The following is an 11,102-nucleotide window of genomic DNA, read 5'->3' as shown; positions in this document are numbered from 1 at the left end:
ATGTATACAATATTCTGTCTATATGTATGCCTGAAGAGGCCACCAGATCTCATTACAGATGGTTGATCCACCATGTGGTTGCTGCGAATTGAACTCAGGACCTTTGGAGGAGCAGGCAATGCTCTTAACCGCTGAGCCATCTCTCCAACCCTCTACAGGATATTTTAATATGGACAAAACAGAATACGGATGGGGGCGCTGGAGAGATGGCTCAGCGGTTAAGAGCACTGGCTGTTCTTCCAGGTGTCCTGAGTTCAATTCCCAGCAATCACCTGGTAGCTCACAGCCATATGTAGTGAGATTTGGAGCCTTCTTCTGACCTGTATGCAGACATACAGACAGAACACTGTACACTGTAAGATTTATTTACTTAATAAATCTTAAAGAAGTCAGGTGTAGCGGCATGGCCCTCTAATCTCAATACTCAGGAGGCAGAGGCAGGTGGATCTTCTTTGAGGCCAGCCTGGTCTACAGACCAAGTTCCAGGATAGGCTCCAAAGATACACAGACAAACCCTGCCTCGAAAAGAAAATTAAGAAGGGAAAAGATGACACCTAGTCTACCTTAGCATAGCTAACTGCAAGCTGTGGTTTGTGTATGCCTCTGCTCACCACGACCTCTCACATGGGGAGCTTGGGCACAGAGCAAACTTCAGAGAACAATGTCCCTGAATCAATATTGTTCTCACACCACTATAAAGTCAAAAAATTATGCCAGGGATCAGAGCTCTATATAATAACACCGTGGGGAGAGGACTGGAGAGATGGCTCAGTGGTTAGGAGCACTGGTGGCTCTTCCAGGAGACTCAGTTCAATTCCAGCAACCATATGACAGCTCACAACTGTCTGTAACTCCTCCAGTTCCAGGGAACCCGACACCCTCACACAGACATGCATGTAGGCAAAACACCAATGCACATAAAATAAATGATAAATCTTAAAAACCAAAACAACAATACATTATTTAAATTAACTTGAATCAGGAGGACTTTAAATTAAAAAAAAAAAGTGGAACTATACTAAACACCTCAAAGGAACTTCCTGGGCAGACAGCATTTGAAACCCATTCTTCCCTGTTCAGTATAGGCACACCAAAATGGAGCCCTGGTTGTGCAGGAACTCACACAGTCTGGTAGATCAGACTGGCCTTGAACTCACAGAGATTTACCTGCCTCTGCCTCCACAGTGCTGGGATTAAAGGTGTGTGCTACCAGCACCTGGCTCAAAGACACATTTAAGGTCAGCAGCTGTGGTAATCCTGTTACTGCCTAGCACACTGCAAGTCTAGTCAGTAAACCTATTTTCTTCCTAACAGAGGGGGAGGCAAAGGCAGATAAAAATTGAGACCCAGACTGTCTCAAGGAGGATCTGAGCAGGATGCCACAGGCAGTAATTGCATGGTGGTATGGACCACAGCTTACTCTTAAGCTCGGATCTTAATCAACCACTGATCCTCGGGTCATTTACCTTCTGAGAACCTCAGTCTTCTCACCTGTGACAGAACGTGTTGGCTCACAGAACGTGGGGTACAGATGTGATACTACTTAAAAACCAAGGGTTCGGGGCTGGAGAGATGGCTCAGCGGTTAGGAGCACTGACTGCTCTTCCAGAGGACCCAGGTTCAATTCCCAGCACCCACATGGCAGCTTACAACGGTCTATAACTCCTGTTCCAGGGGATCTGACAACTTCACACCAATGCACATAAAATAAAGTTAAATAAATCATAATAAATTATAAAAAAAAACCCAGGGTTCAAATACCACCTCTACTGCTTCCTAGCTGTACAATCCACAGCAAGTCAACTCCCATTGTCTCAGCTTCCACTAAACGAGGACAATAACACTTTATAAAAATATTTTGGGAAGAAAGGATGACAAAAGTAAACCATGAGAAGAGCGCTCCATAAACGTTGGCCATTATTACTGCGTGGAAAAGGGAAGAGACTTCAAATGGAAGGGGTGGTGGGCAACTGGCTACCGTGTCACGGAACACATGACAAAGTTTTGAAAACTGACACTTGGTTGCAACCTCTTGCCCTTTGCAGCTGTGTCCACTTCCGGGGGGAACCAACAGGCTCTTTTAAGCCTTCCCTAATGGAGATGGTTGTGCCTAAAGTGGCAGACAGGCACATGAACGCCCAAGCGTGGAGTAAAAGTCAACTTATATTTCCCTTTACTTCCCTCGTGGAAGCGACAGGCCGCACAATCCCTAAAGCACGGGACCACGAAACCAAGAAGTCAAAGAGGTAGCGTCGCAGTTTCGAGCCCCGTTTCCTTGCCCCTGGATGGGGAGGCGTTTCCTTCCTACCTTCTTCCACGGATGGATGTGGATGGATGCGAACATATTTTTCAATGCCCATGTTTATTGGTTGCTATTCTGTTTTCATAAGAGTTCATAAACAGCCTGCAGGTAGGTTGCTCCATTACCCCCATCCTAACCCCTGCAATCATAATGGAACTCTAAAACACAGCCTGCTACTACACAGAGAGGACCAAGAGATGAGTGAAATGCCACCTGGCAGGACACCCCCACTCTCTAAGCCCTCCATACTGGAGCAAAACCTCAGGCCCCTCCCCCACATGCATCAGCTTCTATAGTCAGCCAGCAGGTGAGTTTCCTGCAGGTAGGCTGCTCCAAAACTCCTGAGACACAGACAGTGATAGTACTAAGCAGACCAAGAACAGTTTCCAAATATGCAAACAGACCCTGCAAGGAATGGACCAATAAGCAAAGAAAGACACTGGCGGCATCAATTGAAGGAAGAGATGGGTAGGCTCCAATGTAAGAATTCATCCAACAATGTAAAAAGCAAATTGGTAACACCATAACCCAGTGGTCACACACCAGGAAGACTTGATCATCCTGATCCAGAAGAAGCAGAACAAAATGATTTTAAATGTAACCTTATGAAGACAATGGAGACCTTAAAAGAAGAAATGAAAAACCCCCTTAAAGAAATGGAGGAACAAACAAACAAAAATTGGAAGAAATTAATAAATATCTCAAAGAAACCCAAGAAAAAGAAAATCATAACAGATACAAAATTTGGAGTAACCCCCTGTGTCTTATTGGATCACCATGATTTAAAGTAAGAATTTAACAACTAAAACAGTCGCAGAAAGCCAACAAACTCATGGATATTAAAATGCTCTATGAACCACTCCTACATCAAGGAAGAAATAAAGAATTTAAAGACTTCCTAGAATTCAATGAAAATGAAGGCACAACCCACCCAAACCTATGGGACACTATGAAATCAGTGCTAAGAGAAAAGTTCATAGCACTAAGTGCCCACATAAAGAAAGTGGAGAAAGTTCACACTAGTGACTTAACAGCATACCTGAAAGCTCTAGAATAAAAAGAAGCAGACTCACCCAGGAGGAGTAAGAGACAAGAAATAATCAAATTGAGAGCAGAAATCAATAAAATAGAAATGAAGAAAACAATATAAAGAATTGATAAAACAAAGAGCTGGTTCTTTGAGAAAATCAACAAGATAGACAAACGCTTATCCAAGCTAATCAAAGGGCAGAGAGAGAACATCCAAATTAATTAAATCAGAAATGTAAAGGGGACATAACAACAGACACTGAGGAAATCTAGAGAATCATTAGGTCATACTACAATAATTTCACAAAATTGAAAATGTAAAATAAATGAACAATTTTCTTGATAGGTACCACCAAAATTAAATCAACAAAAGGTGGACAATTTAAATAGACCTATAACCTGCAAAAAAAAAAAAAGACGCTATCATCAAAAGCTGCCCAAACAAACAAACAAAATCTCAGGGCCCTATGGTCCCAGTGCAGAATTCTACCAGAATTTTCAAGAAGAGCTAATACCTATACTCCTCAAAGTGTTCCACATAATAGACATAGAAAGAACATTGTCGAACTCTTTTTTATGAGGCTACAGTTACCCTGATACCCGAACAACACAAAGACTCAACCAAGAAAGAGAATTACAAACCAGTGTCACTCATGAACATCGATGCAAAAGTACCCAATAAAATACTGGCAAACTGAATCCAAGAACACGTTAAAAAAGTCATCCACCATGATCAAGGATGCTTCATCCCAGAGATTCAGGAATGGTTTAACATATGAAAGTCTATCAATGTAATCCACCATATAAAAAAATTGGAAAAAAAAGCCACATGATCATCTAATTAGATGCTGAAAAAGCATTTGACAATATCCAACACCTCTTCATGATAAAGGTCTGGAAGAAATCAGGGATACGAGGAAGATATTTAAATATAATAAAAGCAATATATATCAAACCAACAGCCAACATCAAATTAAATAAAGAGAAACACAAAGCAATCCCACTAAAATCAGGAACAAGAGAGAGCTGCACACTCTCTCCATATCTATTCAAAATAGTTCTTGAAGTTCTGGTTTGAGCAATAAGACAACAAAAGAAGATCAAAAGGATTCAAATTGGAAAGAAAGAAGTCAAACTTTCATTATTTGCAGATGGTATGACAGTATATATAAGTGACCAAAGCTCTACTAGAGAACTTCTACAACTGATAAATACATTCAGCAATTTAGCAGGAGACAAGATTAACTCAAAAAAGAATCAGTAGCCCTGATAAGTAAGCTGAGAAAGAAATCAGAGAAGCATCACCCTACACAATAGCCAGAAATAATATAAAATATCTTGGTGTTATATTAAGCAAAGAAGTGAAAGACCTATTTAACAAGAACTTTAAGTCTTTGAAGAAAGAAATTGAAGAAGACAGCAAAAAAAAAAAAAAAAAGGAAAGATCCCCCATGCTCTTGGATAGGTAGGATCAATATAATAAAAACGGCAATTCTACCAAAAGCAATATATAGAGTCAATGCAATCCCTATCAAAATCTAAACACAATTCTTCACAGACCTTGAAAGAACAATAATCAACTTCATCTGAAAACACAAGAAACTGAGGATAAAGCCGGGCGGTGGTGGTGCACGCCTTTAATCCGAGCACTTGGGAGGCAGAGGCAGGTGGATCTCTGGGAGTTCGAGGCCAGCCTGGTCTACAAGAGCTAGTTCTGGGATAGGCACCAAAGCTACAGAGAAACCCTGTCTTGAGAAACCCGCCCCCCCAAAAAAAAAGAAAGAAAGAAAGAAAAAAAGAAACTGAGGATAGCCAAAACAATACTGTACAATAAGGTAACTTAGAGAGGCATCACAATCCTTAACATCAAGCTCTATTATAGAGTTACAGCAATGAAAACAGATTGGTATTGGCATAAACAGAGGGTTGATGAATGGAGTCGAATTGAAGACCAGGATATTAATCCACACACCTATGAACACCTGATTTTTGACAAAGAAGCTAAAATTATACAATGGAAAAAAGAAGCATCATCAAGAAATGGTGCTTTCATAACTGGATGTCAACATGTAGAAGAATGAAAATAGATCCATACCTATTACCATGCACAAAACTCAAGTCCAAATGGATTAAAACCTAAATATAGATCCGACCACACTGAATCTGACAGAAGAGAAAGTGGGAAGTAGCCTTCAATGCATGGGCACAGGAGACCACTTCCTAAATATAACCCCAGTAACACAGACACTGAAAGCAACAATAAATAAATGGGACCTCCTGAAACTGAGAAGCCTCTGCAAAGCAAAGGACATAGTCAATAAGACAAAAAGGCACCCTACTGAATGAGAAAAGATCTTTATCAACACCACATCAGTCAAAGGACTGATCTCCAAGATATATAAAGAACTCAAGAAATTAGACATTAAAATTCCAAATAACCCAATTAAAATTGGGGTGCAGAACTAAGCAGAGAATTCTCAACAGAAGAATCTCAAATAGCTGAAAGACACTTAAGAAAATGTTCAACATCCTTAGTCATCAGGGAAATGCAAATCAAAATAACTCTGAGATACCATCTTACACCTGTAAGAATGGTTAAGATCGAAAAGATCAAAGAAACCTTATGTTGGAGAGGATGTGGAGTTAAGGGAACACTCCTCCATTGTGGGTGGGAATACAAACTTGCACAACCACTTTGAAAATTGGTATGATGGTTTCTCAGAAAATTGGGAATCAACCTACCTCAGGACCCAGCAATACCACTTTTGGGCATACTCAAAAGATGCTCAAAAATACCACAAAAGCATTTGTTCAACTATGCTCATGGCAGCATTATTTGTAATAGCCAGAACTTGGAAACAGCCTAGATGCCCCTCAAACAAAGAATCAATAAAGAAGACGAGGCACACTTATATATTATAGTAATACTCGGTAAAAACCAATGGCATCTTGAAATTTGCATGCAGATGGATGGAACTAGATGACACCGTCTTGAGTAAGGTAACTCAGACCCAGAAAGAAGAATATGGTATGTACTCACTATAAGTGGATACCAGCTGCAAAGTAAAGGATAATGAGCCCAGAGTTCGTGATCCTAGAGAAGCTAAGTAACAAGGTGAACCCTAAGGTAAGCATACATAGATCCACTTAAAAAGGGGAAATAGACAAGATCACCTAACAAAATTGGGAGCATGGCAGCGGGGAAGTAGGGAGGGTGGAAGGGGAAGATGAGGGGAGAAGGGAAGGGGGGAGGAGAACTTGAGGAAACAGGGTAGTTGAGATGGAGGAAGGACAGAGATGAGAGCAAGGAAAGAGATATTTTGATTGAGAGAGCCACTGTGGGACTAGCAAGAAACCTGGCTCTAGAGAAATTTCCAGGAATCCACAAGGATGACTCCAGTTAAGACCCTAAGCAATAGAGGAGAGGGTGCCAAAACTGGCCTTGCCCTGTAGTCAGACTAATGAATATCTTCATACCACCATAGAAACTTCATTCTGCAACTGATGGAAACAGAGGCATAGACTTGCAACGGAGCACTGGACTGAGCTCCCAGAGTTCAGTCGAGGAGTGGGAGGAGTGATCAGCAAAGAGGTTAAGACCATGATGGGTACACCCACTGAAACAGTCTACCTGAACTAATGGAGGCTCACCAACTCCAGCCTGGCAGGGAAGCAACTAGCATAGGACCAAACTGACCCTCAAAATGTGAGTTACAGTTGCATGGCTGGGACAGACTGAGGGGCCACTGGCAGTGGTGCCAGTATTTTACCTTACTGCTTGTATTGGCTTTCAGGGAACCTGTTCTCTTTGGATGGATACCTTGCTCAGCCTAGATATAGCACGGAGGGCCTTGGACTTTTCCCAAAGCAATGTGCCTTACCCTCTCTGAGGAGTGGATAGGGGGTTGGATGGGGAGGTAGGTGAAGGGAATGGGAGGAAGGAAGGGAGTTGGAACTGGGATTGGTATGTAAAATGAAAAAAGATAGTTGTTTTCTTTTTAAGAAATAATAAAAAACCTCCAAAAGCTACAAAAAAGTTCATCAACAGGGAATCTGAAGAAAGAACGCGCATCTCTGACTGACTTTTGGAGGGAAGGAGCCCATGGTGGTGTGGCACAGGCCTGACAGCCAGTTGGAAGCTTGAAGGCAAAACAAGAGACTGAGTGTCACAGCCTCAAACTTAAGCAGGAGGCAGAAGCAGCAAATAAAGACGAGGATTGCTCATCTCAAGGACAGCCCCAGGAATGGACTCTGACACCAAGGCTGCACCATATAAAGTTCCCCAAAATGTACCACCAGCTCTCCTGTGTGTCCATGTGTTCAAATGCCCCATGTGGATGAGGCACTTTTAATTCAAAGTGACACAGGGATTTATTATAATGTATGTCAATGTGTTGAGCATTGGGTTTCTAGTTTGGGAATTTCTGTCACATGGTTGTGGAGCCAGCTAGAGGAACTCTCCACTTGGGGATAGAGAATTTCTAATGCAGGCTCCCTAGCCACCTAACACGCAGCTCTATAGGGAACAAGCTGCTCCCACCACCGTGGCTTCAGTGTCGCTTGAAAGCCTGTGCACAAATAAACCTTCTTCCCTAGAGTTGATTCTGGTCTGAGATTTGGTCCCAGAAATGAGAATAATATTCAAGGCAGTGGTTGTGCTACAGAACCTGATCAAAACCACTGTCAGGTCTGACAAGCCATGATTGGTCGGTTGCTGTGGTGACATCACAAGGAGGCATTACAAAGCATCCTAGCAACTAATCCATGTTAGGCAGTGCCTGCATTGGGCTTCTGTCCTTGAATCTTGGAGTAGCTGTTGGCTGCCTACAGAGAAGTTGGACTTAAAATTGGCTCTGACAGACTAGGAATCTCCAGTATACTGAACCTTGCAGGAGTGAGTTCAGTTCCAGTATGTGGTATCGCTTCCAGGGGTTAAGGTTGGCTGTTAAATATCTACATTTATGTCATTGGTTTACATTATAGGTTTGGTTTATGAAATCTTCTCTAGTTCTTCATTATTACCCGTTTTCCTATTTGAAAACTCATTTAGTCTTTTTGTAAATTGGCTTAATTTTCTTTTGTGTGATTTTACATATGTTATTGTATACTATACTAGCAATTTCATGATAACATTCCCACAAGCCTATACAGACAGCATTTTGGTGATAGTGTCTGACTCTATTTCACTTCCTCCACCCCATTCTGTGACATTATGGACTTGATGTAAATGTGAATCTATGAAGTATCGCTCTGCTGTAAAGGAGTCGATTCTGAAGCCTGACCTTACTGTAGCACCATCCCAAGTGCAGAAAATAACTCATCACTTGGCTTGTGCCAGTTTTCCTTTCACAGAGGGAAAGATATCATTGCCTTGTCTTGCTGAAGAATAACGAGAAAGTGAGTTTGTGCAAACCTGTGCACAGAGAGGATCTAGTCTGTTGGAGTTGACACCATCCATTCTGACCATCTGATGTCATGTCATTATAGAGCAATATGTCCTGTGACTCCTCAGAGCCTGTGGGGCCCAGGGAGTCCTCTTGTGCCTACAGCCCTGCTGAAGACTTCTCACTGCTTGCTCATCAGACTGAGCCCCATGGCCTGCAGCTGGCGCATCCATATCTTTTTTTGAGTATTAAAAACATGCTTTGAATTTCATAAAAATAACCTTCTTTATAAACATCTTGAAAATAAATAAAGACAACACACACCGGGATTACCCAGACCTGAAATCTAGATAACGTAAAGAGCTTATTTACTGTTAGATGCCTCTTCCATTTCTCCTGAAGTCATGCTCATCTTCTCACCTCTCACCTGAGTAGCATGTACCAAATTTGGTCAACTGTCATCTATTTCCAGCTTCACATCCTTTCCTAGATGTCCCCCGAGCACCAAGTGCCTCAGGCACCAAGGGCTGAAGGTCCCCTGCAGCTGATGACTGAACTTCCTCCATGATTCTGCACTTGACACAATTCTGCTGTAGCACTGCGTGAGCAGAGATTCTTTGGGTGGGAAGCAACAGAAGTGAACCCTGGCTGACATGGACAGAAAGAGCACCAGTGACTGGAACGAGGACATTCAGACAACGGAAAAAAACAAAACCCACTCCAGTACCTGACAAGATGAAGCAAGAATAATAAAAACTCAGAGAGAGAAATTGGGTTCAACCTAAAAATTCGGAAAGTAACAGTCAGCCACTGGCTTTTACCTCAACCTCAGACCAAAATGGTGATCCTGCCTCTCAGAATCTCAGAATGAGACTGTCTCTGAGAGCTGTCTCCCCTGTCTTATATTCCTCTCTAGGGCTGGGATTAAAGGCACGCACCACCCAATTTCTAAGGCAACTAGGGTGGCCTTATCTAGGGTGGGATTAAAGGTGTGTGCCATTATGGCTACTGGGATTAAAGCTGTGTGTTACCATAATCTGGTCTGTAAGGCTGACCAGTGAGGCTGTTTTACTCTCAGATCTTTAGTCAGTCTTTATTTATTAAAATACATTTGAAATGCCACTACATTGTCGAAAAAATAAAAAGGCTATAACTAATATAAGAAAACTATATACAATAAGTACAATAATTATGTACAATATATACAGGCAAAACATACGTAAACAATGTCTAGGCCATTTGCATTTGACAAATTCAGAGAAAACATTTCATATCTATCCTATCTTGGTGAGTCCAAAGTCTTATACCCAATTTACTTTCTATCATAACTTGCTTTCTGTGTCTGGTAAGCTGTAACTATAGCTATCTAATCTTCAACCCCTCAGAGAACCAAGAAAGAAATAATATTAACTAAGTAAGCAGAAAGTGCAAGCAAGTGCCTTCCAAAAAATGTAATGACAGAAACAGCTCACTGCCTGGACAGTCACCCAAAGTTCCTCTGCAACGTTGGGCTATCTATCTTCAGCTTACAGGCCTAGCATATTTGACAAGACTTTTCTGTGAAGCAGGATATTTTGTGTCCTGCTTGTCTGATTAGGATAACATAATGCCAGCAGTTGAGGCATGGGCATTTTCTTGCCCAGTGGTTTATTTTTTCCACAAAGAAAGTAAACTCCATGTGGAGTGTCTTTGATGCCCATTGTCTTCTCTGAAGTAGATTGGTGCTTCGGGGAGCAGACACGTCTCATTGTCATAAAAAATACGTAGGTTATTAAAACATCTTCAATGCATATTCTTTAGATCTCTGAAGTGTTTGAAGATGACCTATCTATCTAAATTATATCTTTGTTTTACCTTGAAAACATACCTAAAATGTGACTACAAGTTTGTTTACACTAGGTGATTAACTATTAACCTTTATTTCTTTATTATCCTAAACAGTTGGTAAAAATAATTTTCAAGGACTAGAAATTTGAATTAAATTGTTAAATGAGCTGTATAGGTACAATACCTTGAAAAAAATTTAGAAATGTATGTACAATATGCTTTAACGAAATTAATCTCAAATTTGTTTCAATATACAAAATTTGTATATAATATTAAAAAGTAAAACCAATGTAAAACTTTTAAAACTAATAGTTCCTTTTAAAAATTGATTCAGTAATCTACCTTTATAATTTATCATATTTATATCCCCTTTTATCTTTTTCTTTTTTCGAAAGTAGATCTCCGAGCCTATAAAATTTACACCCCAAACCCAACCCTATAACAGTGATGATAAACCCTTTACAACAAATTGGCAAGGTAACCCAGTATAACAAATAGGGTCCCCAAATCCAGAAAAGGTGTTGGAGACAGCACCTATTCCAGCTGTTGAGAGTCACATC

This window comes from Microtus pennsylvanicus, chromosome 2, assembly GCF_037038515.1.
Source record: "Microtus pennsylvanicus isolate mMicPen1 chromosome 2, mMicPen1.hap1, whole genome shotgun sequence".
In the NCBI taxonomy this organism is placed as follows: domain Eukaryota; kingdom Metazoa; phylum Chordata; class Mammalia; order Rodentia; family Cricetidae; genus Microtus; species Microtus pennsylvanicus.
Note: the sequence above shows the minus strand (reverse complement) of the source record.